Raw genomic sequence first — 27865 nt, 5'->3', positions numbered from 1 at the left:
TCCACGAATAATACTAATTATAACTCAAGGAAGTACATTTCTAAGGATTACCCATTTCTAATTTTACTAAAGAGAGTTTACACTATTTAACTATTGAAACACATAAAGGCTTTAAATAACATGACAAAGGAAGTCTTAAATTATAGTTCAGGATTTATTTGTGTGTAAAGATAAAGTAGAGAGTATACAGAGTAACCTTATGCAGACTACAAAAATAAAATCAGATGAGACTTATTGTATAGCATTCTTGAGTAAAATGACATTGAATCTTAGGTAAACATCTTCCTTTTCACTATTGTCAAATTACAATAATTCGTAAAACTCGATTTATGATCATTGCACGAATAAGAATAGTAGTACCATATAAGTGTGAATATGGTATTAACGTCTACCAAAATTATGCAAATGAGCTTGATCATGTTATGTACAGAAAGTGTACTTACTGTACATATATATTTCAAACATTCTGGTATGTCAATCCTTTGGTTCGTCTGCAAATTACACACACGCCAACGACGTTTTTTGGTGTCAGACCGGAGATAGCGTAGCTAGCGACAACTATTAGCCTGACTGTGAATTATTAGAAGTGTCACTGATAGACTGAAACGGCTTGTTTCTGTAATAAGGATAAAGGGCGGTTTATAGAAAAGTTTATTATTTGTATCTTTTCAAACGTAATATTTAGCTAACATAAGTAAAAATAAAATTGCTTTTTAGAAGTGCTGTAGGACTATTAAACACACAATTAGTACGTATCAAAAACTTGAGGAAGCTCGAAAAATGCTCTTCAAGTGTTTAGAGACAAAAAGAGGTTATATATTAGACTTATATAAATACCGACTAAAATAAAAAATAAAGATAGACATAAATGATACTCACTCGAAAATAATTAATTCTAGCAGTGTCATTAAGCTCTCCTTGATCAGCATATCCACATTCTGTAACATAGACTAATGGGTTATTGTATTCAGCTTTTATCCAATTTAGTGTTTTCCGGAAACTCCACGGAACAACCTGAAGAATAACCAAGGTATAAAATGACGTTGAGATAGCCACATAAGATATCCATCTTATCTTACAGATGTCCAACCAACCAACCAACGCCTCGTTTCCCCCAACCTTACTACTCTATTAACTTTGTCCACAAACCTGACAATAACACCTATGTGGATAACATTGGTCTAAAAAAAAAAAAAAAAAAAATCGTATCACAAGAACCAAAGTTATCAAGATTAAGTGTCTTCATTATGAATTCAAAAATGTAATTAGAATTTTTTTCCACCAGGCAAAGTTTAATTGTGGCAACCATTTTTCACGCTTATATATGCGATATGAACCGTATTTCCTTAAAACATGCATGTACTCGGAGCGATATATTTAAGCTATTTCATAACATACGAAAATAATTTGTGTGTCAGATTATTATGAAAGAATAACATTTGATTTGGTATGGAGTTTGCCGGCCCCATAGGAAGGTGGAAGGGGTCATTGAATTTCGGTAAAGTATTGTGAACATTGTATATTTTCAATTTGGCAATCCCCCTTGCCACACTTTAACAATTTTTGATATCAGGAGAACGAACTGCATTCACTTCCTTTGTAAAAAAAATGTAATTACGCTCATGTAAATGTAATTAGCCTAACTTTACCTTAAGCCAATCAGCTGCTGATGATGGCCAAGAGGGATCAAAACTCTTTATATTAGAAGAATCTCTTTCGTAACTTGGATCAGCACCAGTCACTCCAGCTTCAACCAGGTTAGCAGTGTAATGATTCAGGCCAAAGAAATCACTAGTACCTGTCACCAAATAAATCATGCAACTTCAGTTTTAAATGGTAAGGGCTAAATGTTTGTAGAAACAAAGGTCTTATATTTCTTGAGGTCTTAACTAAAAGATTTTAAACACAAAATTTTTCTTGTCAAAATAGACATTTATGAGTAATATGAAAACTTTACTTCAAACACATGCTGCTTTTACATTATTAATTTACATAAGTTTACATAGAGCATAAGGCCTTATTTATGCAACGTGATTGTCGTTCGAGTCAAGGAACATTGAGTTAAATGATCCGTAACAAATAAACTCTTTCCTCCACTCGTGCTACAATTGCATTGCAGAAAAAAAGGCCAAACCAACCAAGTAAATGGAAACCAACCAAGAGTGTTAATAGCAATTTAAAATAGGGAATGAAGACCAAACGATAAAACAAAATTACTTTTTGTATTCTATATTATCTCCTACATCATTTCGAAGCTTCTTTCTATACGTGAGTGGTATAGCGTATAGTTCTCAAGCTAAAGTACAAGTTTCGTGGTTATTGAATAAAAACTCTATCGACCTATACAGTTCTTTTCTTTTGCTTCTCAACATTTTTATCGTCGCACTTATTCCCTTCTTAACATTTATGGTCCATTTGAAAGGCTTGGGATAAGTTAATAAGCCACATTTGGACATTTTCAAGATAAATTAAAATTAAGTTTCAAAAATTCCATGAATAATAATTTCATTTTCTTTTCGGAAAAAGATATTTTAAAGGAAGTTTCCATATTTCTTCTACCAATAAAGTTCTAGCTTGAGTCGATTTAAACGTAGATTAAGAATAAACTAAAAAAAAAAAATAATAATAAGATTAACTTTGAAAATTATGGTACCGGTATAGAACTATATTGCTCCTAGACTTTATTATACATAGAAGATGGACTCGGGATAATATAGTGATATAATACATCAGGACGATATCGGGAAGAATATTAATGAATGTTCCAGAATATTCAATAATTACCAATTTAATACGTTTTCTTTATATCTTCTTGATATATTTTTAAATTTAATTATTTAAAGTGAAATAAATATGAAGAAAATATTATGAACACTAAGCTTTTTTATAAGTTAAATAAAATCATAGTTTCTGTTCTTCGTAAGTTCAGCAATATTTTCAAAGTAAAACATTTTCTCTTAACACTACAGAGTTATTTTTTCACATATTTTTAATAAATTTTAATTTCCATCTTTAACGATAAAAATATTATTCGCCGATTCATATCAAACTTCTTGTTGTAAGTTTAATGAAATACGAAATGTGTTATACGTAGTTGAAATGATTTATTAGACAACGCATACTAATATTTTCAAGGTATACTAAGAGTCGTATCCTTCAACTATCTGTAACCTAATTACGATTAGCTCTGAAATATAATATTTTAATAGCTTGAACTGACGAATAAAAACGGAAGAAGGAATTATTTTTGTCAAAGTCACACGAGAGAAGGAAAAATGATGTTCTTAAACATTGTTTGGGTTTTCAAACGCTCAACATCAATGTTAGTATCTTCACCTTAACTCTCAAAACAACCCTTTTTGGGCCTACCTAAACTTTTCTGAAAATGTTTCTCCTCTCAATCACCCCTCGTAGCATATTTTTCTGCAGTCCTGCTAATAAAGAAAAAGTCTCTGTTGGATTTGAACTCAAGACCTGACGATTGGAAATCCTGCGCTCCACCAGATTAGAAACATGAACACACTTACAAACCCATTTTGAAGGAACTTGGCTTTGAATTTCCGATGTTCGATAACAATAATATTCATATCCGTTGCAAATGTTGTATTAAACTTAGGATGTTATGAAACGCCGAAGTATCGATGTAGTAAATCTATGAACAAACTTAAGCACAAATAACCATGAAAATATTCGAATTTACTTCCATTACTCAATTAGTGAAAATGTGGATTTATATAATTTCGTCCCTTAAGCCCTGTCAAGGTTTTATTTCGTGTTTCGTAATTTTGAGAATGGGATTTTCACTATCTAAAAACTGTGAAATTCCCAAATCCCGAAAATTCAACATTCTGGAATTCGGAAATTCAATTAACGACTTTCTAGTGCTACCTATTCGACCACCGCTGGCTGTTATTCAAGATATGGCACAAAACATCAGGCTGGAAGTGTTTAACAAAATACAATCATGTATATTTCAGTCTCTCGCGTAAAATGAGGAGAAATGCTAATAATTTCAAGAGTAGAGCAAACAGCTTTAGTCAACTTATGCAATTAATAGTGCATTTTATTCTGCATAACTATGAACATGCATTAGAGGAATTATTATATATATATATATTACACAACTTCAGCAGAGAATTAAATAAACGCCAGATGGAAATATCTTATTTAGCGATTATACAGTAGGGTCTACTATCTTTAAGAACGTATATCTCATGCTGTAATGAGAATATTGAGAAGCAACTTTCGTATGATAAATAGCTGCAGACAAATACACAAACGCACTTATGTATTGCCATTACAGGTATTACTACTATTTGTAATTACATCTTCATATAAGATACTGACGCTCCGTCAACATCCACCACCTCTCAGATACTATATTTTAAACAAATAATTACTTATATCTTGAAATGATTGTACAAATTGTTTACCGTAATATAATTATTTATGTATTGAGGAAAATACCATGACATACTTAAACGTTTGCCTCAAACGGGAATGGAACTCACGACTTCACAATTACCAATCTCGAGATTTAGCACTTCTAACATGAACAAGATCCCAAGGTCCCTCTTAAAGAAAAATACCTGAATTAGCAAGACAATGCCATTCATGCTTTTGCTTTTCTCCTTTGTCTTTTTTCATTCTACTATGAATGCTAGGACTATGTTTGCTGTCTTTCCTTTCATTGGAAATGTTCTTTTACATATATAAACGTAGGTAACAAAACTAGCATGTGCTCATATGAAGATACGTAGTTTCAGGATACTATATCATTACGTATTTCAATTATGCTTAAATTTTTTATACTTAATAACATTTCCATGTCTTAATAACACTTCTGCACAATTTTTTCTCATTGCGAAGGCTGGCTTCGGGTCTCGAACCTGGCATCGGTGGCTTACTGTTTCCGAAGGTACCTGAAGTTGGATTTAACAGAATTTTCAGGTCAAAATAGCCATAATTAATGCGGTCGTACTTTTAGAAATAGGATGTACTCCCATGCGCAAAAAAAAAAAAAAAAAAAAATGCGCGTATACTGTAACTCACGGTTTTTCGCAATTATTTCATTTTCCATATGTTTATGGGTAAAATTTAGTTATTAGTAAGTGGAGATAATAGAAAGCAATCCATCTAAGGAGATATTTCCAAAAAAATATAATAAAATAATAAAAATATAAGCAAAAAACAAAATTATGTTCGGTTTTGTGTATACTGGCAATAATGTTTTCGAGGGAAGTTTTGGAGTAGCACAGCACGATTGCAGAGGGAATAACAAGATTGGTAGGAGAAGAGCTGAACCAAGGAACTGGAAATTGGAGTAAAATATTGCATTTATTGGCTTAAATCTAGGGTGTAAATTGTCTGCCAAATATAAATTAGCTTCTGTAAGCAAGATGTACGGAAATATATAAACAAAGAGAAAAACTGTTGTCTTAAGTTTGGAAGTGACATGCTCTATAGCCATGAGCATTTATTTCTTAAGAAAAAGATAGGCAACAAAAGAAAATCTGTGTGGTCAAGTGGGTAGAGTGACGGACTAGTAATTCTTATACTGTTTTGACACCAGATCGAATCCCATCCGGTCCTGTTCAATTTTTTTTCTTTACAAAACATTGTGGAAAGTGTATAATTTTTATGTTAATAAAACTGAAACAATACAATTAGGAAATAACTTTTTGTTTCCTCTGATGACGTATTTATTTAGAATTAGTGTACTATTAGTAATACCGATTGCTTTCAGTTTATGGGGTTGTATAGCTTCCTTTTATCATCCTCTTTTCTTGAAAAAAAATTGTCTTCAATAAGGTATGAAAAATATATATAGTCAGAAACAGACATCTTAGTATCAAACGTGATTTATCGTGATGAAATAAACAAGTTTCCCGTTATTAAAAAAGAAAACTATAGAAAATCATTGAATTTGGTCTTAAGGTTTTTATTATGCTATATATATTCTTTATAAGACTATACTTTATAAGGCAAGATGAGCGATCATACCCTCAAATTTAGCTAGTGAGTGAAAGATGTTTTCGGCACAAATATTTTACAGGTTTAGGTGCATGGAACACCAATACACCATGGACTTGACCTTCGTTTATTTCACATTATTATCCGACATATCATAGCAGGTAAAAAGCAGCATCAATCGGCAAGAAGAACTGAAAGTTGTGGTCTTAGTCTGTTTTTGATGCTCCGGACTCGATCGCCTAGCACGCTCGTATATACCTTGACTCATACGTCTATCATTCAGTGCAGGCACATATCCAGCTTTTCTTTTCGGAGGGGGCCCAACACGAATCCTCGTAAGCATGTAATTCTAATGTTTCAAAAATATCAATAATAATAATAATAATAATAATAATAATAATAATAATAATAATAATAATAATAATAATAATAATAATAATAATAATAATAATAATAATGCAACAGTTCTGTATTTCTCTTAAACGTTTCTTACTTGTCATTTATGAACCGGTCAAACTTAATTCTAACTCACATGAAATCAAAAAATATTTTCTAGAGACATGTAAGGAAAACTGTCTGCTACGTATATCACATAACAAAAATATCAAATGGCAATGAGTGTATCGTTCTAATACAGTAATGTTATAAACAGACCGGAAACGAAATTGTAATCCCATTTAAAAGTGTTCTTTAATTCCACCTGCTATCAATGGCATTACGGTATATTCTTACAAGTAACACTTCCCAAGTGTAACACTCCGATTTTGATAAAATTTGACAGGCAGATACTACACATAAAATAAACGAATACATGTTTTTTTTATTTTCTGCGGAAAAACTGTTTTACGGGGGCAAAAGCACTCATCCAAAATTTTGAAAGTTGACGCCCGAAAGACAAAAACAAGTGGACCAAAGTGTACGAAATTGTGCACAGATATGGCAGACGTAAAATGAAGGAATACGTGTTTTTTATTTTCCTGGAAAAAACGGTTAGGTAGGACACAGACCCCTCCAAACCTTTGATCATGAAATATCAAAAGTGCTAGTAACAATATATCTGATGTGTGTAAAGGACGAAGAATTCCGATGACCAGGGGCGGACTGGCCCACCCTGCTACCCTGCAAATGCAGGGTGGGCCCCCCAAACAGGTGGGCCCCCACCAGGGACGGCGCCAGGAACGCTTGATGGGGTGGGCGGAAAGAGGCGGACCTAGTTGCTGGGTAGGCGTATAACGACTCACTAAGAGTAGTCGTCAACCTGGTTCGTCTAAGTAAGATATACAAATATTGAGTGGTAGTATTTGTTTGCATGTAAAAATTATCTTTAATAATTATATAACATTATTCTCACCTTTTCTATTAGAATGATAACGTCGATAAACGTTGCTAAAATGGTTTATTAGCTGATATACTTTATAATATATTTTCCTTCAAACTGTCAAGCACACAAACTTGCTGACTAGGTATCCATAAACATTTACATAGCAACAACTATCCCATAATAATATTAATTTTACATATCTTAAAAACATTCTTCTTTTGTTATTATTAAATTAACATTCTATTAAGTATAGTGCACATGTATGCGCACTTTCTGCCCACGGTACAGGTAATTATTACTCTATCCAAAGTATTTTGTTATATAAAAATGTCGCCCGACAAATGGACTGAATATAAAAGTCATAAGCGAGTTTGGCTTTTATGTTCAAGAACCACTGGTTCGTTTACAATACTGTTCTTACATTGCATATGTTCATCACATTTTGATCGCACCTCATATATATCTTCATTACATTTCATATATATATATATATATATATATATATATATATATATATATATATATATATATATATATATATTTATAACAAATATTACACTTCATCAATACTTATTTTTAATTACATTCATTATATTATTATTATATTTTCTTATTAAAAATATCGTCGCTCATTTATTTAATCGTTGAAGGGTGCGAATTCAAAAATCGTAAGGGACAAACATGAGTTACAAATAGTCAGGGCGCATTATATGATAATCATTTTAGGTGATATTTTAAAATAAACATTAGATTAATAAGGCATCACAACATAGAAGAATCTCATTCAAGATAGTTGTCGAATATTTAGTTTTATAGAATAGATCTTCTTCTTAACATAATCTTTGACAGTTAAGTTTTTTTTACACAAATCAATCTAATATAAATAACCTTTGCTTTTAATCATTTATGAATCGAATTATAATTCTTACATATATTAAAAACATTTGAGAATTATCATTGATTAATGAGAATTAAAGAGAATTAAATTGAATAAAAATAAAATAAATGTTCATGAAAATCTATAACTGATATGAATTTAACTTAATTTCATTAACGGTAATCAGGTTACATTCATACTTGCATATGAATTTAATAAAGTACATTGTACTGCACAATCATTATTATGTCCCGTATTATTGTTCTGTACAGGAATTACTTCAATACCTGGATCCGGATGTGAAGTGCCATCTCTTGATCTCCAATTATGTCTATCCGCGTAGTTTGCTATATTCCTAGAATTTCGCCATACATTTCGTCTATTTTTAAACCTATTTTGATTATATGGTCTAACATATGGATTGCTACGATTAATTAGGTTAGGCGGATTCCCTACATAACTTTGTCTATTTTGCTCGTTTTGACTGCTAGAATTTACTCGGCTTAGGTTATGTTCCGTATTGTTCACACTTCGGATATTCAAATTCCGAACAGGCACAAAATGATCTGAATTATTCTTATTTTTACCCATTCCTGCTTGTTGATTCATAGCATGGTATTGAGTTTCATAGCATTGGACAAGCATTAATAAATGGTTGAAACTCATACACTGTGTGGAAAATAAGATCTGTTGTAACTTAAATGGAAGCAAATTTCGAATTGATGCTATTATTCTCGATTCCGATTGCAATGGATTAACGACTTTTAATTCGTTGTATGTATTTACAACAAACTCTACAACAGATTTATGCAATCGAGGATTGAAGTGTTGATTTCTAATGGTGGCATCTCTATTTGCCAGCAAAAAGTCATTTTCATAATTCGCGATCAATGCCGCTTTGAATTCATCATATGTACTGATGTGATCACGTACTGCTTTAAACCACAGTGAACAAGGTGGGAGTAATACATGAGGGATTAATTTCATATATTGTGATCTATCTATACACATTATATTACACTCATCCTGGAATTTCTCTAAGAAAGAAGTAGCATTCTCGTTACACTTACCACTGAATTTACTCATGGCTCGTATTTCACTCATCTTAACACTTAATTTTACCTTCCTTTTATCATTCCATGTAGCCATTGGGTGATAGTTCCTATTCATGACGTGATGTGTCGTTACACCATCTATGTTTCGTCCATCTGTACTCTTCGGATGACTTTCTTCTAAAATGATATCCTCATCAGATACTGGCGAAGGTGGGTTCATCTCTGGTGAGTGTGGAAACTCCAAGCGACCATCACACGGGTTATTGTAGTATGTGTGGTCCTTAACCTGTAGCATTCTAATTTCTTCCTGTAACGTAGCTAACAATTGCGTATTTGCACGTATATTGTTAGAATTATTGATGACCTGGATCTTTTGTTGTTGAACAGAAGATTCGGTTACTTCTAAATCCTTTTTTATATCGCTGATTTCTTGGCTCAGGTGGTTGTGATTGTCCTGGCATTCCTCCGATATTCCTTTTAACTTTTCCTCGAACTGCGAGGTGATATCGCTCATCGTCTGGATAATTAATTGTTTCGTTTCATCCGACTTCTGTTCCATTCGTCTGCTTAATTCCTCGTATTGCTTGTTGGATGTTTCGGAGTTCTGTTCTATCTTCTGTTCTATTTTCTGTTCTATCGTCTGCTTCAATTCTTCGTATTGCTTATTGGATTTTTCTGAGTTCTGTTTTATGGTCTGCTTTATCTCGGTAGACATCTGGATCAATTGTCGCTGTAAAGCTAACAAGATTCGATCTTCTGACGATGTCATTTCTGGTGCTACACTATGCTCACCATTGTCACTATTAGTGGATTCATGCTCCATTGTTTCATTGTCCATTTTTCTTACAATTATTCTACCACTTCTCAGTATGGTCAAATTTGTATTCATTAACTAAATTATAAAAGTAAATTCACCCTTACTTTTCTTCGGGGTACAAATTTACAGCAAATCCCGGGTGAGGTAAACCAAAATTTTTAGCTAATCCCGGTGTGAAGGCACCAAAATTTTTATAACGACTCACTAAGAGTAGTCGTCAACCTGGTTCGTCTAAGTAAGATATACAAATATTGAGTGGTAGTATTTGTTTGCATGTAAAAATTATCTTTAATAATTATATAACATTATTCTCACCTTTTCTATTAGAATGATAACGTCGATAAACGTTGCTAAAATGGTTTATTAGCTGATATACTTTATAATATATTTTCCTTCAAACTGTCAAGCACACAAACTTGCTGACTAGGTATCCATAAACATTTACATAGCAACAACTATCCCATAATAATATTAATTTTACATATCTTAAAAACATTCTTCTTTTGTTATTATTAAATTAACATTCTATTAAGTATAGTGCACATGTATGAGCACTTTCTGCCCACGGTACAGGTAATTATTACTCTATCCAAAGTATTTTGTTATAGGCGGACAACGAAAATGAGAACTGGGCAATGTAGACGTTTTTTGACAATAATTAAATTTCAATTTTTATACTCTTTAGTTAGCTAAGGCTCAGACCGAAATAGGGGAGAAACAAGGATGTGGAACATCTGTGTTGGCCTTATAGAAGGTGCCATTCCAGCATTCACCTGGTAAGACTGAAGAAATGCAGGACTTAGGATGGGCTGCGGGAGTTCGTGACAATATGCTCGACCTACCGAATTCCGCGTGGCACACACACTACCTCTACTTTCAGCTTTTTAAATAATAATAACGGTGTGTTCTGTGTAGTCGAAGAAGTTCAAGACTGCTTTAACTCCTCTCCCTCCAAGAATGCACATGAATGCATAGAAATAAAAGAAGGTTCAAACAACGCAGACTAACAGATAATACTCTACTTTTCGTTAATAACATAAAATACACAATAAGTAGGTAAAGTAAAACAAGGATAAAATAGGCTGCTGCAAACATTTTTATCTTTGAAGTATTTATTACGAGAAAGCAAGAGGCAAAAAATATAAATGAGTAACTTCAGAAGCAATGCTGTCGTCTTCGCTCTCTCCAACATCTAGTTCATTTTCACTTTCCTCGAAATCGAACACTTCAAATTGCGAATCCTGGTTGTCACATGTATTTGTATTTTTTGTCTTTTTCCCCATTGAAGAAGAAGGATTATCACTAACATCAACGGATTGAAAATCGCGCTTCTTTGAACACGAGAAAGACACCGAGCCTGAAAAGAAATCGCTAAATTTTTTCGACATATTAGCTGAACAAGCACCGACCGCCAAGACTTCTGAACGCAACAGAGATCAACTCAACAATGCTATAATAAGGGTTTTTACAAATCTGTTTAATGCCACACGGGTAAGACATGTGGTACATTGCTGTAAACAATTGCAAGTTGGAACCCTCTTATAAGAAGCTATCGCGCCAACACAAAGCAAGGGCGCCGATTTCTCTGTAAATTTGGGGGGGGGGCATTCAGATGCAGAAGGCATGCATGAGGATTTTAAGACAAATTGAATTCAAATTATGCCAAATATTGTATATTCATAAATAAAATGCGGGGGCGCACATGGGCTTTGGGGGAGCCCGGGCCCCCTTGGGCCCCCAGGATCGGCGCCCTTGACACAAAGCACTACTCTCCTCCCTCTCTTTCTCAAAATAAGACAATAGATAATACTGGCCAGCTCTGTCCATTATTTAGTTGGCTTTTTAGAAAGCACTTTTTTTTCAGTGCAGCACATACAAACACTGGCGTTTCAATAGCACGATTGTGCGTGTGTGTTAAACTTCAATTCATTAATCACGACTTTTGGCATCCATTATATTACTACAAGTATCTGTCTTAAAATCATTGTCCATTGCAGAGTTAAACAGAGTCATAGAACCTATTACATTACAATCGAAAGTAATACCTATTGCTTGTGAACTACAGGATGTCACCTTCACTGCCGGATTTGCGTATAAGCTAAACAAGCTATAGCTCTATTGGGGGCCCCAAAAATTTTAAAGAAAAAGTGGCTGTAATGTCATTTCCAAATAATAAGAAAAAGCAAATAAGATAAAACGCACATACAACAACGGTGTTCTGTACTGTTATATATTAAGCTCTCATGAAGCAAGTAATAAGGCCCTGTTTTCCAACGCGCCTGCAATGGGATTTCTGTTGCCCAGTCCCGCTTATAATGGAACCCTCGTTTCCCAGCTCCGCTTGTAATGGGGATTTTATTTCAGAGCCCCATTTGTAATCGGGACCCTGTTTTCCAGCCATTACACTTAGCTACTTTAATAAGACTTCACAGCATAAGTGATACAGTATCTTGTATGCGGATAGAACTCTAGTGCTACCCTTTCTTGTACTATTTGGAATTCGACAAGAAATTGAGTCTGGTAACAGTGGATGCTTAAGAAGAAGGCATAAAACGACAAGCTCGCGAAATAATAGTAAAATATAAAGGAATTACAGCCCTAAGCGGCAATAATCTTTACATCGCGAAATTATAGCTATTTTATTTCGCTGTACGTAAGTATGAAAAGTAGTTTGCAGAAGTATTTTCATAACTTTCAGAACTTGGCACTGATTTTCATAGTGATCTATAGAGTTGAGTTGATTTTGAGTTTAACGTCCCTTTCAGCAGCGAGGCTACATGAGACGGGACCTACTGATTAACGTGGAATCCAAACCACATGAGCTCCCACCGGGAATCGAACCCGGGTCTCCCACGCCAAAGGTGCGTACGCTAACCGCTTAGCCACGGAGGAGGTCATATAGTGATCTATAGAGTGCGATAATGGATCACTAACGGCAGGGGCGGATCCAGGTGCGGAGAGGTCTACGATCCCAGTTTTTTGAGTGACAAAAATAATTGAAGCCATTACTTACATATTTTTGAAAGTTTAGAGTAAACTCACGATATATCTATCATAATCTGGGTTTTAGTTGCCCCTTCTCCAGTTTAAACCTTCTAAGTTCGCCTCTGATTCCAGCGAATTTGTGTCGTATTACACCTTGTGTAATCTTCGAGGGTTGCATTCCATTTTGAGTTACTCCAGTAACCTGACCTCGAAAAAGCTCACACGATTAGTTGAGCTTCAGGCAGTAATTACCAACCCTGGATGATATTTAGACTGTATTTACTTACACGGATCCCTGGAAACGTTTCAAACTTTACCAAACTGAATAGAAACAACTTGAAATGAGAAATGATGCGGTCTCCACATATTGTAGAAGCATGGCGTGGAGCGTGGATCATAGTTGGTGCAAAAAGATCGGCAAGGGACTTTATTGGTACCAAATTAAACTACCACTAATTTTACAAATTTTACAGTTTTTCTGTAATGTATTCAAAACAGTAAGTTAAGTTAACGAAATATACACGAAAACGTATTTACTTAATAGATATGTATTAGGTCCATAAATTACCATATAGCATATATTCAAACAGAAAAGGCGAAATTTTGTCGCTGAAAAAGAATGCTAGAAATAAATTGGCCCCATTATCTTCAATAGCTTAGGGCCCCATCAAACCGAAATCCGGCACTGGTCACCTTTATTCTTCTTCTTCTGTTGCAGGGGTGTCATTTCAGACTTCGCTTGAGGGGGCAAGAACACCAACAACATAAGACTTTCACAGTTTGCACTAGTATATTAGTAGACAATCGATAAAGTATATGTATTCCTCAAAATCTTGCGGGGGGCAATTGCCCCCTCCTGTCCCCCTTTAATGACACCCCTGTTCTGTTGGGGTGGGCGGATGGGTGGGCGAGGCCATCCATCGGGTGGGCGGTTGCCCACCCCCGCCCACCCTTAGCGCCGTCCCTGGCCCCCACCACCAATTTTAAAAAGATGTGCTCAATTAAACCTACCAACATCAAAAACATGGCAGAGTAACTCCCGCAAACTTGTGTTTTGCATAAAAAAGACGTAAAGTTAAACTTTCATGAACAGACTTTATTCTTCTTCATGTTTATCGACTTGAAAAGGTTCCGTCTAATAGACAATCAGGTCCTAAAACATTGCGGGGTTTGTGATACAGCAGCTGTTAAAAACGAGCACGTTAACTACTACTTTTTTAAAGATAAGAAACACAGTAGATGTTTTAAAGAAACAATAGTTTCGTAGATATTGTTATTGTGGAAAGTGGAGGTGGAGCCGGAACGATTTTGAACTGCATTGTCCTCAGACCAAGCTTCGAAGAAAGAAATCGGATCAGGCTTTTTTTTTTTTTTTTTTTTTTTTTTTTAGTGCGGTAAAGTGAAAAGAAATTAGTCTACACTATCAACGATTGTTTTATACAAACCTCAAGCAATTACTATGAAGTTGCTGCCCTCGGCTCGTGTTTTATTTGTATATTACATCGAAGAGCAAATCCGATAGTAGCAATTCAATTATTGGAACACCAGTTACGTGTCGTTTGTCGTGGAAGACAGATGTGGTTGTGGCAGTATGGGTGGTAGAAGTGATTGTAAGATTACTGTAAAGAAAAAATATAAAAGTGGCGCTAAAAAGCGAGAACACAAACGAAGATGTGATTTACAAAAAGCTGCATCTGACCCAAAACAACGTAGGTTATTTGAATCTATGAAGCCCCAAGAAACAAATGAGCGTGATGTGACTCATTCGAGTACTGCAGAACAGTTGTCGGTTTCTTTTTTTTTCTTTTTTTTTTTTTTTTGGTTTGTTTTTCTGTCTAAGGTGTTTATAAATTATAATGTATACACCACGTCTTTGGATGATTTCAGTCAATTGTAGCTTATCTTTTATGGCTATTTTTACTTGAAATTACACAACTTTAACAGGCGAACACGAAATTAACTGAACTGTTTGCTGCCGCGTAGTGCTTTCAAACGGGTCAGATCAGGCTTTCGTGGGTCAGGGGTCGAGTCAAGCCTGCTTGAGACACGGGTCGGGTCAGGTTATCTACGCTAGGATCAGGGCTTCTCTAGCCACGGGTCGGCTCGGGTCAACTTTCTTATGCGCCGTTTCGACTAAATCCTTCTCGGGTCAAGAGGGTCGGGTCGAGTTGAACATCAACCCGACCCGACTCATGACCCGAATAGGTTTTAGCCGAAACGACGCATAAAAAAGTTGACCCGAGCTGACCCGTGGCTGTAACTGAAATTGTGAGTGTAACTGGGGCATAATGAAGATATTAATATTAGGATACATTTCTGGCATTCATATTAATATTATATTATATTAGGTTACAGTATGCAATTCAGTAGAAAATTTCAACCAATTTGATATTAGAACTGATTTATGAGGAAAGAAATTTACATTATTTCTGTCAGTGCTTTAATTATTTAGTGTTTCAAAGTTGATTTGAGATTAGTTTTTACTTATTGCACATGTATATATTTTGTGTTTTCTAAAACATGACACTCATTTGTTTAAATAAATGGTTTAAATTCATTACATAAAAAAACAATAGCACTATATAAATAAGTGAAAGCACCAATTCCGGTATTGTGTGTGTTTACAATAAAAAATGATAATGCCAATTACACACTGTATGAGTTACTATTAAAATGTTCCTACTTCAGATTTTTTGTAAATAATGTTTTGCTTTTGTATGATATATGGGATACTATTTATGGTTTGAATATGGACTTTTATATGTAATACATATGAAGAATGCCAAGTACATTTTTTACATTTTTATACAGTGGGCCCTCATTTCACTTTAGCAGGGTGGGCCCTATGGTTGCCAGTCCGCCCCTGCCGATGACACTTTGTGTATGGACAATACGCAAAAACTAAACGAATGCCTGTTTTAGGGTACAAAATCCCCCATCCAAAATGATGAAAGTTGACGCCCGAAAGGCAAGAAGAAGTGAACCGAAATGAATGAAATTGTGCACAGATATTGTAGACGAAAAATGAGGGAATATGGGTTCCGTATTTTCCTGAAAAAAAGAAAAACGTTTCGGTGGGACACAGACCCCTCCAAAACTTCGATCGTGAAATATCAAAAGTGCTAATAACAGTATGTCAGAAGTGCTTAAAGGACATGAAGAATTGGAACGACACATTGTGTAGGGACAATACGAAAAAAAAAAGAAAGGAATACGGGTTTATTTTCTGCGAAAAATTGGTTTTAGGGGGCAGAATTCCCCACCCAAAATTTTGAAATCGTGTACAGATATTCTAGACGTAAATTGAGATAATTGTGTTTCGTATTTTCCTGGAAAAAAGCGATTGAGTGGGACACGGACTTTCTAAGCTGTTGATTATTAAATATCAAAAGTGCAAATAAGTATGTATACGTCAGAAGTTCCTAAAGAGTATGGAGAATTGCAACGAAACTTCGTATAGGGACAATTTGCAAAACAATAAATGAAATGCATTTTAATTTGTATGAAAAAACAGTGTTGGGGCCTAGAGCCCCTCCAAAAAAAAGTTAATATTACTGTAAAAGTGCAGGAAGGAGTGGACCGAAGCAAATGAAATTGTGTGTAGATATTGTATAGACTGTATGTAAAATAAGGACTTTCGTGTTTTAAAGATGTCCCTATCAATTTTGGCACATCAATAGCAAACAGGAAATTAATCGGCACGTGTTTTTGTTTATGCGGAAAAACATTGAAGGGTTAAAGTTGCCTCGGGAAATACTACAAAATACGCTATACTGTTTGTGCTTGTTGTTGATCTGCCAAATTTGAAGAAATCTGATGGAGACACTTGTAAAACACGAGAGGCTTTATTTTTCATATCCAATATCTACAGACAATTTCATTCGCTTCGGTCCAATCCTTCCGACACTCAACGCCTCGGTCCACTCAAAAGGTTTTTTTCTCTTTTCAGGAAAATACGAAGCACGTATTTCCTCATCTTACCTCTACAACATTTGTGAACAATTTCATTCAGTTCGGTACATTTTTTCTTGCCTTTCTTGCGTCAAATTTCAAAATTCATGGGGGGGGGGGGACCTTTTGTCCTCTAAAACCGTTTTTTCGCAGGAAATAAAAAAGCCGAATTTGTTTATTTTTTGCTTATTGTCCTAACACAAAGTTTTGTTCCAATTCTTCATGTAAATTTAGGCACTTCTGATATACTGTTATTAGCACTTTTGATATTTCATGATCAAAGGTTTGGAAGGATCTGTGCCCCACCTAACCGTTTTTTCCAGGAAAATACAAAACACGTATTCCCTAATTTTATGTCCGCAATATCTGTTCACAATTTTGTTCACTTTGGTCCACTTGTTTTTGCCTTTCGAGCGTCAACTTTCAAATTATGGGTGAGGGCTTTTGCCCCCTAAAACCGTTTTCAGCAAGAAAAAGAAGCACTTATTTGTTTATTTAGTATCTACCTGCCAAATTTTATCAAAATCAGAGTATTACACTTGGGAAGTTTTACTTGTTAGAATTATAACAACAACGCATTGTCCACAGTTTGGACACTGACTCAAAGTAATCTGACATAAAAAAAAAAAAAACTCAAAAGGGAAAAAGTAGGTTTATTAAAAAAGTGCTTGAGGTTTGGTAAGGGACAGCTTCCAGGACCTCACGCTGGATACGTCACTGAGTCAATGCATTATATTTGTTTCTTGCAAAGATTATAATTAGATGCGTAATGTGTAAAATTATATCATAGTTTGTCTTTTTATAGGTCTTTCCTTAACACATCCATATTATCCGGCGTTCTGCCTGCCTGTTTTATGTCGGATAAGCGAAACTCTACTGTATTTTCAGATAACATATACACAGGAGCTAGAGGTCTGCACGGGCCGGAATTTTTAGAACGGACCCGGCCCGTCCCCTTTAATTTATAATCTATAGGCATTAGCGGATTAAGGGCGGAGCCAATAGAGCCCAGGCCCCCCAGCTCAGGGGGCTCTTAAAAATCCCTCTGTTTAATACTTACGCTCGCGGTATCGCTAGATTTAAGTCTTTGCATCAACAGCATTTACCTGTTAATAATGAATGCAATTATTTAATTGTTAATAATGAATTTAACTAAACTAATTATTGTAAACTTGGAGCACATTCAAATCTTACAGCATAGTTTGTGAGCGTGTGGCCCCCCTCACTCCCATTCCATTTTAAATTTCCCAGTTTCTCTTGGCTGAATTGGAATGAGGCTCCATGTTCTGTTCGTCGACGCAAATTGTGCTCTAGTTTTATCTTTTTGTAAGTTGGCAATCCTGTGAGTGATGATTCGTGCTTCCTGTTCACTGAACAAAGGAGGCGTAATACGGTTAAAATGATGCAAAACATAGTTCGTAGAATTCAAACATCATCGAGACTTACTTTTACTGTTTTTAACATTTCAATTATTTTGTTTTAATGGTGAACTTATTTAACGCCTTTTAATATGCGTATTTCTGATAAAGAATATTTACTATGAACATTTGTAAAATCTTTTCTGGTGTGCTCGGCGCAAACATACTGACGCTGAGGTAAAAAAGCCGCGAAGGTGTGCTAAGCAGCTATGATGGTCTAGATTGCTCTATTTTGTGGCGGCTGTGAATAATATCCAAGTTTTTCTTCGCAATCGATCACGATTTTGTAAATTCGACTATGGAAAAAACAAGATAAACCTACGCAAATGATAAACATAAAATTAACATAAAAATCAACGTTTGCGTGCTAAAATAGCGTATAATATGTGAATGTATGAAATCCACGAGGGATGAGTAAGGAACCAACACAGGTAAAAGGACGAATTGCACTCACAACTAAAGAGTAATAACTATCATGGAACCTAAATAATAACTGTTCGACGATCAACAAGAAGCACCAAGGAATCCTTCTTTTTTTTGAAGAATAGCTACATGATTCCCCCCCCCAAATCCATCAACTTATAGTGTAGTCAAGTGTGATACGAAAATAGCGTGTGTTTAATGCTAGTGCATCGTGTAATGCAAATTTCAGCCGGCATTCGTAGTGCGTCATTTTCTTGAAGAAAAAAAATAAAAATATATAATAATTTCATCGCATAAATTCCACATTAATAAAATTTTGGGCTCATGGTATTTTGGTACATGTTAAATAAAAATCACTAACAAAAGGTTGTAATGTCATAAAAGTAAGTATTATACATAACTTGTGTTAATTGAATAAAATTTACATACAATCTATTTCTTTATGTGCAATTATCTTTACAGCATCTCTGCACAATCACTACCCAAAATGGAGGATGTTATGTTTAGTAACTTGTACTCATTCCGCTATCACCAGCGGGCGTGGTAATGAAGGTGGGTGCTCGTAGTCGCAACCTCAATGGAATAGTATTTTGGTTCGCGATCCAACTTGGAGGTTTGCGCACTCTCTATTGTAGTATTATCATTTTCATTGCGAATGCCTTCTTCATGCCAATTACTAATATCCACCACAGGTAAGCTGCATTGAACGGGAGTTGTTTCCAGCAGAGTTACTAGACTTGGTTATCCCGAATGGGATCAGGTAAGGATCAGACTCTGCCAGTTACAAAAGTGGTTAGCTCGAACAAGAATCAGACCCTGCAGGCCATTAGAACGGCTGCCCCGAACTGGAACCGAACTCAACACGATCCAATCGTGTTACAAAAATGGCTTATCCCGAACAGGGACCAATGAGAACCGAACCCTGCATGTTACAAAAATGGCGCTCCGAAACAGGAACAGAACTCCTTCACCGTACATGTAAAAAGTAGTGATTTATGTGTAGAAACGTAAAGGTATAAAGTATCTGACTCGTATTTAGAAATTTTATGTAATGGTACAAAATGGATGAAAGCAATGCCAAGTTGTTGGACGCCATTAAAGGCGAAATACAAAATTTACGTGAATCTTTAGAAAATAAAGTTGAAAAAGTTAATAAATCTTTGGAAGGAAAAATAGTTGAAATAAATGAATCTTTAGAAAACAAAATAGGAAAAGTCGGTAAACAAGGTAACGTATGGAAATCTTTAGAAAGCACAATAGATAATTTTGGTAAATCTTTGGGAAGTAAATATGTGGAAGTTAATGAAACAACTGTAAAGCATGTTAACGATAAACTCCAGGCACAAATAGAAGTTGCAAAGAAAGAAATTTGGGGTAAAAGTGAAGAAAAGGGGGTCCAAGCACTTGAAAAAATTGAATCAGTTGAAGCTCCAATTGAAAAGGCTAGTTGTGCAGATGTAGAACAAGGGTGCCAAAAGGTAGTAAATGAGGCAGTTTTTGTTAGCGCTTGCAATGGTAAAGAAAAAAGTAGTCAGCCAGTATCATACAAATGTAAAGGTTTAGTTAGCCAAACTGTTACGTCATGTAGGCCTAGTGTTCGTTCGAAGTGTAAACAGAAAGTAAATGCGTTAAACAGAAAATATTTGTCATGTTACGGAGGAAAATGCACTGATAGGTTTTGTACGTGTAATTGTACTAATGTAGTAATTTTAATGAATGGAGGCAAGAGAATGCGCTCTTTACTCATTAGTCATATGTTGAATTTAATGGAGCTAGGATGCGTCCAAAGCACGTCACAAACAGATAAGTTTGCATGTATTCCAAGTAATGACATATGTTCGTACTTCGTGAACATAGTTAGGGTTCAGATTGACAAGAAGGAAAACAGTGGTAACAGTTCTCACTTGGTGGTGATAAATATGTATGTTGTAAATTTCAAGCGCATAAGGTTTTATTGCTTTCTATGCACCCAAATATGTGTAATGAATGATGAAATCAGTTCAGGCACTAGTAGCATCAAAGAGAATAATGTTAGTGGAATGTCATGGCACAAACAAGTTGAAAGTTGTCGAAATAATTTTAGTAAGTTGCAGTACATTTTGAGTAAATCCGTCAACAAGTATAAATATTGGTCACAGTGTAGTAAGCACACGTCCGATAAGAAACGAAAGTTGTGTAAATTGAAACGAAAGATAAAAGGCATGCACAAAATATTGCGATCTTTTGAAAGAATGTCAAAGTTTGTCCGTAGGAATTTTAAGAAAACCCAATGTAAGCACAAAGGCAATTATATGGTGGTGAGTAGTAATGAAAAAAGCAATGTAGTCACTTCAGAGAAAGCACAATCAGAAAATGTAAGTGAAAAGCGAAATGAAAAGTTGAAATCTAGTAAATCTTGTAAGTTGTTCAAAAAGCCAAAAGTCAATGCGAAAGGAAAATATATGCAGAAGTTAGTTGTTAAAAATCATGATGGTGTCCGTGAAACATGTAGAAATCAAGTGAGAAAACCGTGTCGTAGCCAGGCGTCGAAAATTCAAAACAAACGCGAGAAAAAGGCAAAAGTTAGGTTAGTCCAACGAACTTGTGCTAGGTGGCACGAGCATTCAGTAACAGCACCTACGCGTAAGCACACAGGGAAAATGAAAAACTGGGCTGATCATAAAAGCAAATTCAATGCTTCATACAAAATTAGGCAGAGAATTTTCCGCAACAAAATTTTTAAAGAAAATAAGTGCAGTAAACATAATTACAAAATACGTGAAAATTGCAAGTTCGTGAAGCAATGTGGTAAGTCGAAAGTCAAAATTTCTGTCAATATACGATTTGTTGTTGCTACTGACAGTGAAAAATCACACGCGTATGGAAAGCCAGTGATTATTAAAGTAAATATTTGTTGCAGAAAACACACAGGCAATTACGAAAACATGTTTATTAAACGTTTTGGAATAAAATTCAAAATTCTTGTTGTACTTGAAAAACCAAGAGTAGGAATTGGATAAAAACATGCTTGCGAGAAAACTGGATGGTGTATATTTTGAAAATTTGACCGTAGCAATGTTTAAGATTCTTGAATATTACAAAAAAAAAAAAGATGAATGCAAGATTAAATATTTTGTTTTTAGAATGTAAAGAAATTAGAAATTGAGAAGATTGGTAAATTGTTAGATCTTTTAACTGGTAAATCAATTGGTTCACATTCTGTGGATAGACTTAAGGTGTGGAAACCTACGAAACAAACTCGTAAAATTTGGTTAAATCTCGCAGTAAAACATAGTTCTGAGAAATACCATGATGTAATTTCAAGCGAATTTAAGAATTCAGATCTAGAAAGCAGTGTTGAAACTGTTCTTTGCAATGCATTAACTACAACACCAGTATGTTTATCTCAAAGTGTTCAATCCAGAAGTAATAACCAACGAATACATAAAATCTTGGAGAAATTGCTAGATATTGATAAATATTTGAATTTTCTGTACTGTAAAAATTTGTGTTCATCTGATGTATTGGAATTTGCGTTAGTAAATCTACAGAATCCTTATGTGGCACTAAATAAACAAGTACAAGGAATGTAAAAAAAAAAAAGTCGTTTCATATGATATATGCAGGCATCTGTGACCCGCTATGCGACTTCCAGATGGCCGTTGATATTTCTTTTCCAAAGCAATGGAAAAACCAGCAAAGAAATATGCCAAGTCATGGAGATGAGGTTCCCCCCCCCTTATGTGTATTGGGTAATGTAACATGTTTTTAATGCTCGGAGTAAGCTATTTTGGTAAATCCCATTCTTTATTATTTTAAGTTTTTAACCTTGTATTCTTTAATTCGGCCTCATCTCGGGGTGGTAGAACAGATTATTCATTGTGGGTAGGTTCCTTTGAAATTTAGCCAGGCAGATCCCGTCGAGTGATCAGAGAGAGTCATAACTGAATTATTACGTTGTAAAAATTTAGCTGTGAATCTTTAAGGCGCCGATAAATTTTATTAAATCTCGACAAAACGTATATTACTCAATATTGTGTGAAATAAAGTTTTTAATATGTAATATGTTTTAAAAATTTGTTTACGAATGAAAGATTTCATTTCATATATTCGTGTTACTGTATTATTGCGTTGTGTTTGAAGTTAACTAACTAATTAATAGTGCTGTTTAAATGTTGTATTTTAAAGGTTTGAAGAATGGAAATATTACATTATTAGGAGTTATTTTGAGAATTAGTTATAAGGAAGCATATATTGATGAAAAAGGTTATTTTTGCATTTCATGTGTCATTTTTCTCAAAATATTGAAAATTTCATGTGTTTAGTACGATAAGAATATTTAGTGTAAGATGTTAAAACACGAGTCAGATACTTACAAAAAAAAAATTGAAAATTTTATGATTTAAGTAATAATGTAAGAAATATATTGGTTTGATGTTAATAAATAGAATATGAATAGGATATAATATAAAATGAAAATATAATAGATAATTAATATTATTCAACTTATATTGAAATATTGTATTATGAAAACACATGTAATCTTATATTTACACATACCAAAGAAGAGCCCATTTAAAGTATATAGCCCATAAAATAAAAAGCCCATCTACGTTTGTGTAAAGTGTTAATGAACCATAATGGATCAAATGTTAATAATGGAAGAAAGAAGAGGAATAATAACCGGAAAAATAACTCTAAGAAGAGGAAACCCAAGGTCCCAGGGTTCTGATAATCTTCAAAGAAGATCATCGTCCGTGTCGCACGCCATTTGTGAGCGTGTGGCCCCCCTCACTCCCATTCCATTTTAAATTTCCCAGTTTCTCTTGGCTGAATTGGAATGAGGCTCCATGTTCTGTTCGTCGACGCAAATTGTGCTCTAGTTTTATCTTTTTGTAAGTTGGCAATCCTGTGAGTGATGATTCGTGCTTCCTGTTCACTGAACAAAGGAGGCGTAATACGGTTAAAATGATGCAAAACATAGTTCGTAGAATTCAAACATCATCGAGACTTACTTTTACTGTTTTTAACATTTCAATTATTTTGTTTTAATGGTGAACTTATTTAACGCCTTTTAATATGCGTATTTCTGATAAAGAATATTTACTATGAACATTTGTAAAATCTTTTCTGGTGTGCTCGGCGCAAACATACTGACGCTGAGGTAAAAAAGCCGCGAAGGTGTGCTAAGCAGCTATGATGGTCTAGATTGCTCTATTTTGTGGCGGCTGTGAATAATATCCAAGTTTTTCTTCGCAATCGATCACGATTTTGTAAATTCGACTATGGAAAAAACAAGATAAACCTACGCAAATGATAAACATAAAATTAACATAAAAATCAACGTTTGCGTGCTAAAATAGCGTATAATATGTGAATGTATGAAATCCACGAGGGATGAGTAAGGAACCAACACAGGTAAAAGGACGAATTGCACTCACAACTAAAGAGTAATAACTATCATGGAACCTAAATAATAACTGTTCGACGATCAACAAGAAGCACCAAGGAATCCTTCTTTTTTTTGAAGAATAGCTACATGATTCCCCCCCCCAAATCCATCAACTTATAGTGTAGTCAAGTGTGATACGAAAATAGCGTGTGTTTAATGCTGGTGCATCGTGTAATGCAAATTTCAGCCGGCATTCGTAGTGCGTCATTTTCTTGAAGAAAAAAAAATAAAAATATATAATAATTTCATCGCATAAATTCCACATTAATAAAATTTTGGGCTCATGGTATTTTGGTACATGTTAAATAAAAATCACTAACAAAAGGTTGTAATGTCATAAAAGTAAGTATTATACATAACTTGTGTTAATTGAATAAAATTTACATACAATCTATTTCTTTATGTGCAATTATCTTTACAGCATCTCTGCACAATCACTACCCAAAATGGAGGATGTTATGTTTAGTAACTTGTACTCATTCCGCTATCACCAGCGGGCGTGGTAATGAAGGTGGGTGCTCGTAGTCGCAACCTCAATGGAATAGTATTTTGGTTCGCGATCCAACTTGGAGGTTTGCGCACTCTCTATTGTAGTATTATCATTTTCATTGCGAATGCCTTCTTCATGCCAATTACTAATATCCACCACAGGTAAGCTGCATTGAACGGGAGTTGTTTCCAGCAGAGTTACTAGACTTGGTTATCCCGAATGGGATCAGGTAAGGATCAGACTCTGCCAGTTACAAAAGTGGTTAGCTCGAACAAGAATCAGACCCTGCAGGCCATTAGAACGGCTGCCCCGAACTGGAACCGAACTCAACACGATCCAATCGTGTTACAAAAATGGCTTATCCCGAACAGGGACCAATGAAAACCGAACCCATCGTGTTACAAGTTCTCGGTAGTTTCATAAGTAATTTCAGAGACCACGGTGTTTCAGTGGTAGAGCGTTCACCTTTGGTGCATGGAGTCCTTGGTTCGATCTATGCTCGCGCCAAGTGAACCTTGTGCTGGACAAACACTGTGTGCGTGGGTTTTCTCGAGGTTCTCCCGTTTTATCCCACTCTTTTCATTCCACCATTTCATTCATTTCTTATCATCACTGTCTCCTTTAGCCTATCCGGCATAATCGTGGGACGTAAAACTTAAAAATTTCATTTCAAATCATTTCAATCAAAAAACAGTTGCAGGAAGTATGTAATTTCGAATAAAACAAACTACTATATACAATTCTGAGTATATTATTCTTTTATGAAATTCTCGCGAACCTCATTTCTAAATTGAAGGGTAAGAAGACTAAATTCATTCTCTTATTATTATAGATCCAATTCAATTGAAGCAGTTGGAATAGTTGAAAAAAAAAACATACCCTATATTCCAGTGTGCCACAATCGGTATAACGCGCCACACCGGTGTGTCCAGCAAAGTGAACAGTGTGACGCAAACTTTTTCCTATTATTTGCAAGAATATTTGTCGAGTTCCTGTTATTTATTATTATTATTATTATTATTGATTTTTCCATGGATCAGCTGTCTGTATACGGTTAAGCAACCACAAGTATCACATTGAAGAAATGAGTGTAATTATTTACTTTAATAGTAATACAAAAGTCTATTTGCTTGTATATTCTACCGGTAATAACTGCATCCGTCTAGAAAGCTAGGACTAACAACAAAGGGATGCGAAGTTGTGACCACACACCGCCCCAGATCGTGGATGCCACAAGTTCTCTTCTACGCCTTAGAACAATAAGGGCTGTAGCGTTCAGGCAGAGAGAGAAACAACTTAATTCCATTGCAGTTATATGCTTATTAATTGTTAACTTATATTTATAAATTATGTAAGTGATCGTATCGTTTTCTGTTTATTATTATTATTAATAATAATAATAATAATAATTCTTATTATTATACATTTCTTAATACGTTGATTGCCATGTGTATGTAATTCCATACACACGGCTATCCTGTACAGTAGAGCGTGATTATTTTCCATACACAAACAATGTAGATATTCCAAGTTTGTTGTGTTCGTTCTATAGGTGTGTATGTAATTAGATGCATATGGCGTAGAAATCAAAATTTAATGTCCATGCCACGTATATGCAAAACCATACACAAAGACATTTATGAACAAAGACATTGAGTTTGAGTTTAACGTCTCGTTCAGCAACGAAGCTATATGAGACGTCGGCCTACTGATTAACGTGGACTCCGAACCACGTGAGCTCTCGCCGGGAATCGAAGCCGGGTCTTCCACGCCAAAGGCGCGTACGCTAGCCACTAAGGAGCTTATGAACAGAGACATTTATGAGCTAAAACAAAGGCGAAAACAAAGATGTGTGATGTGATTTTAAATTTATCGTCCCTTTCAGCAGCGAGGCTATATGAGACGTGGACCTACTGATTAACGTGAAATCCGAACCACATGAGCTCCCGCCGGACGAAAACAAAGACCTTTGGAATTGACAATTGTTTGGACATTCCAGTTGAACCTACCTAATATTAACAACGTTTCTACGATAATTTCGTAACATTGTATTATTTCTTTTGTTGATTAGCTTGGTTAGGCTTATTTAAACACTTTCTTCTTTGCACCGACGTGTCACATCTCTTGGATGAAGATACACTAGCTCTCACTGGAAATCTAATCCAGAACTAATGCACTTGAACCATTTGACCACAACAAGGCACATTTAAAAAGAAGTTTCGATTTTGTTCGGAAAATTGTGATTAGGTGTAACATTTAAAAATATATTTAAGAAAGGGTACGGAGTAAACGCACTGTACTTTCTCGCTCGAATTTTTTACACTGACTTAGGCTGCAACTGTTATTGAAACATTTATTTGGGAAATTGCGAATAAAATAATGTTTTGGAAAACTTTGCTAGAAGAAACTTCAGGCCCAAAAGTAAAGTACCCATTGGTCATATTTCCGTTAGAAATAACTTGATCCATATATTAGAATTATAAAGGATATAATTGTATGTGAACTATAAGCAAAAGCGTCTGAGTAATTTCTGAGAAAACTATGCAAAAAGTCACCCCCAAGAATAAATTATCCCTTGTGGATCTTTTCAGTACAAACGAGCTATGCTATATTGTTAGTGTTTTCATAAAACATTTATTTATGAAATACGAACACAATCGCCTGAGTCGTTCTTGAGAAAATCGCAGGGTAAAACTTACTGTCAAAAGTAATATACCATTTCTAGATTTTCCGGATGAGGGAATTATACCATATAGCTAGGTTATTTATGTAACACGTATTTATAAAATATGAACAACAAACATCTCCTGAGTTGTTTTTAGGAAGGTCATCGGGGAAAGCTTACCCCCAAAGGTAAACTCTTCTATCTGTAATTTTGACAGTATATCGAGTAATTTTTAAGCAAATCGTCGGGAAAAATTTCACTGTCAAAGTAAACTATTTCTTTTGGATTTTTCTTTTCGGAACAAGCGAGTTATACCATATTGTAAGATTATTACAGAAACTATTTTTACTGAAATTAGAACAAATTTGTCTCAGTTATTACTGAGACAATTGTCCAAAAAAATCAACCCTTGAGAAAACCAATTCTTCTCTATGTTATCGGAATAAACTATTTATGATC

General features: G+C 34.8%; 1 pseudogene across 1 annotated transcript in view; it reads right to left on the bottom strand.

Moving 5' to 3' along the window:
• Window positions 1–27865, bottom strand: part of LOC145679184 (myrosinase 1-like) — a 99310-nt pseudogene that overhangs the window by 7484 nt on the left and 63961 nt on the right. The window contains exons 8-9 of the transcript XR_014130489.1: window positions 1650–1798; window positions 880–1014 (exon numbers count right to left, since the gene is read on the bottom strand). The product of XR_014130489.1 is annotated as a myrosinase 1-like (transcript). The remainder of the gene's footprint in view (window positions 1–879; window positions 1015–1649; window positions 1799–27865) is intronic.

This window comes from Thermobia domestica, chromosome 2, assembly GCF_964235325.1.
Source record: "Thermobia domestica chromosome 2, izTheDome1.hap1.1, whole genome shotgun sequence".
NCBI classification, from domain to species: Eukaryota; Metazoa; Arthropoda; class Insecta; order Zygentoma; family Lepismatidae; genus Thermobia; species Thermobia domestica.
The sequence above is the reverse complement of the archived record's forward strand: the minus strand, read 5'-3'. Positions and strand labels throughout refer to the sequence as shown.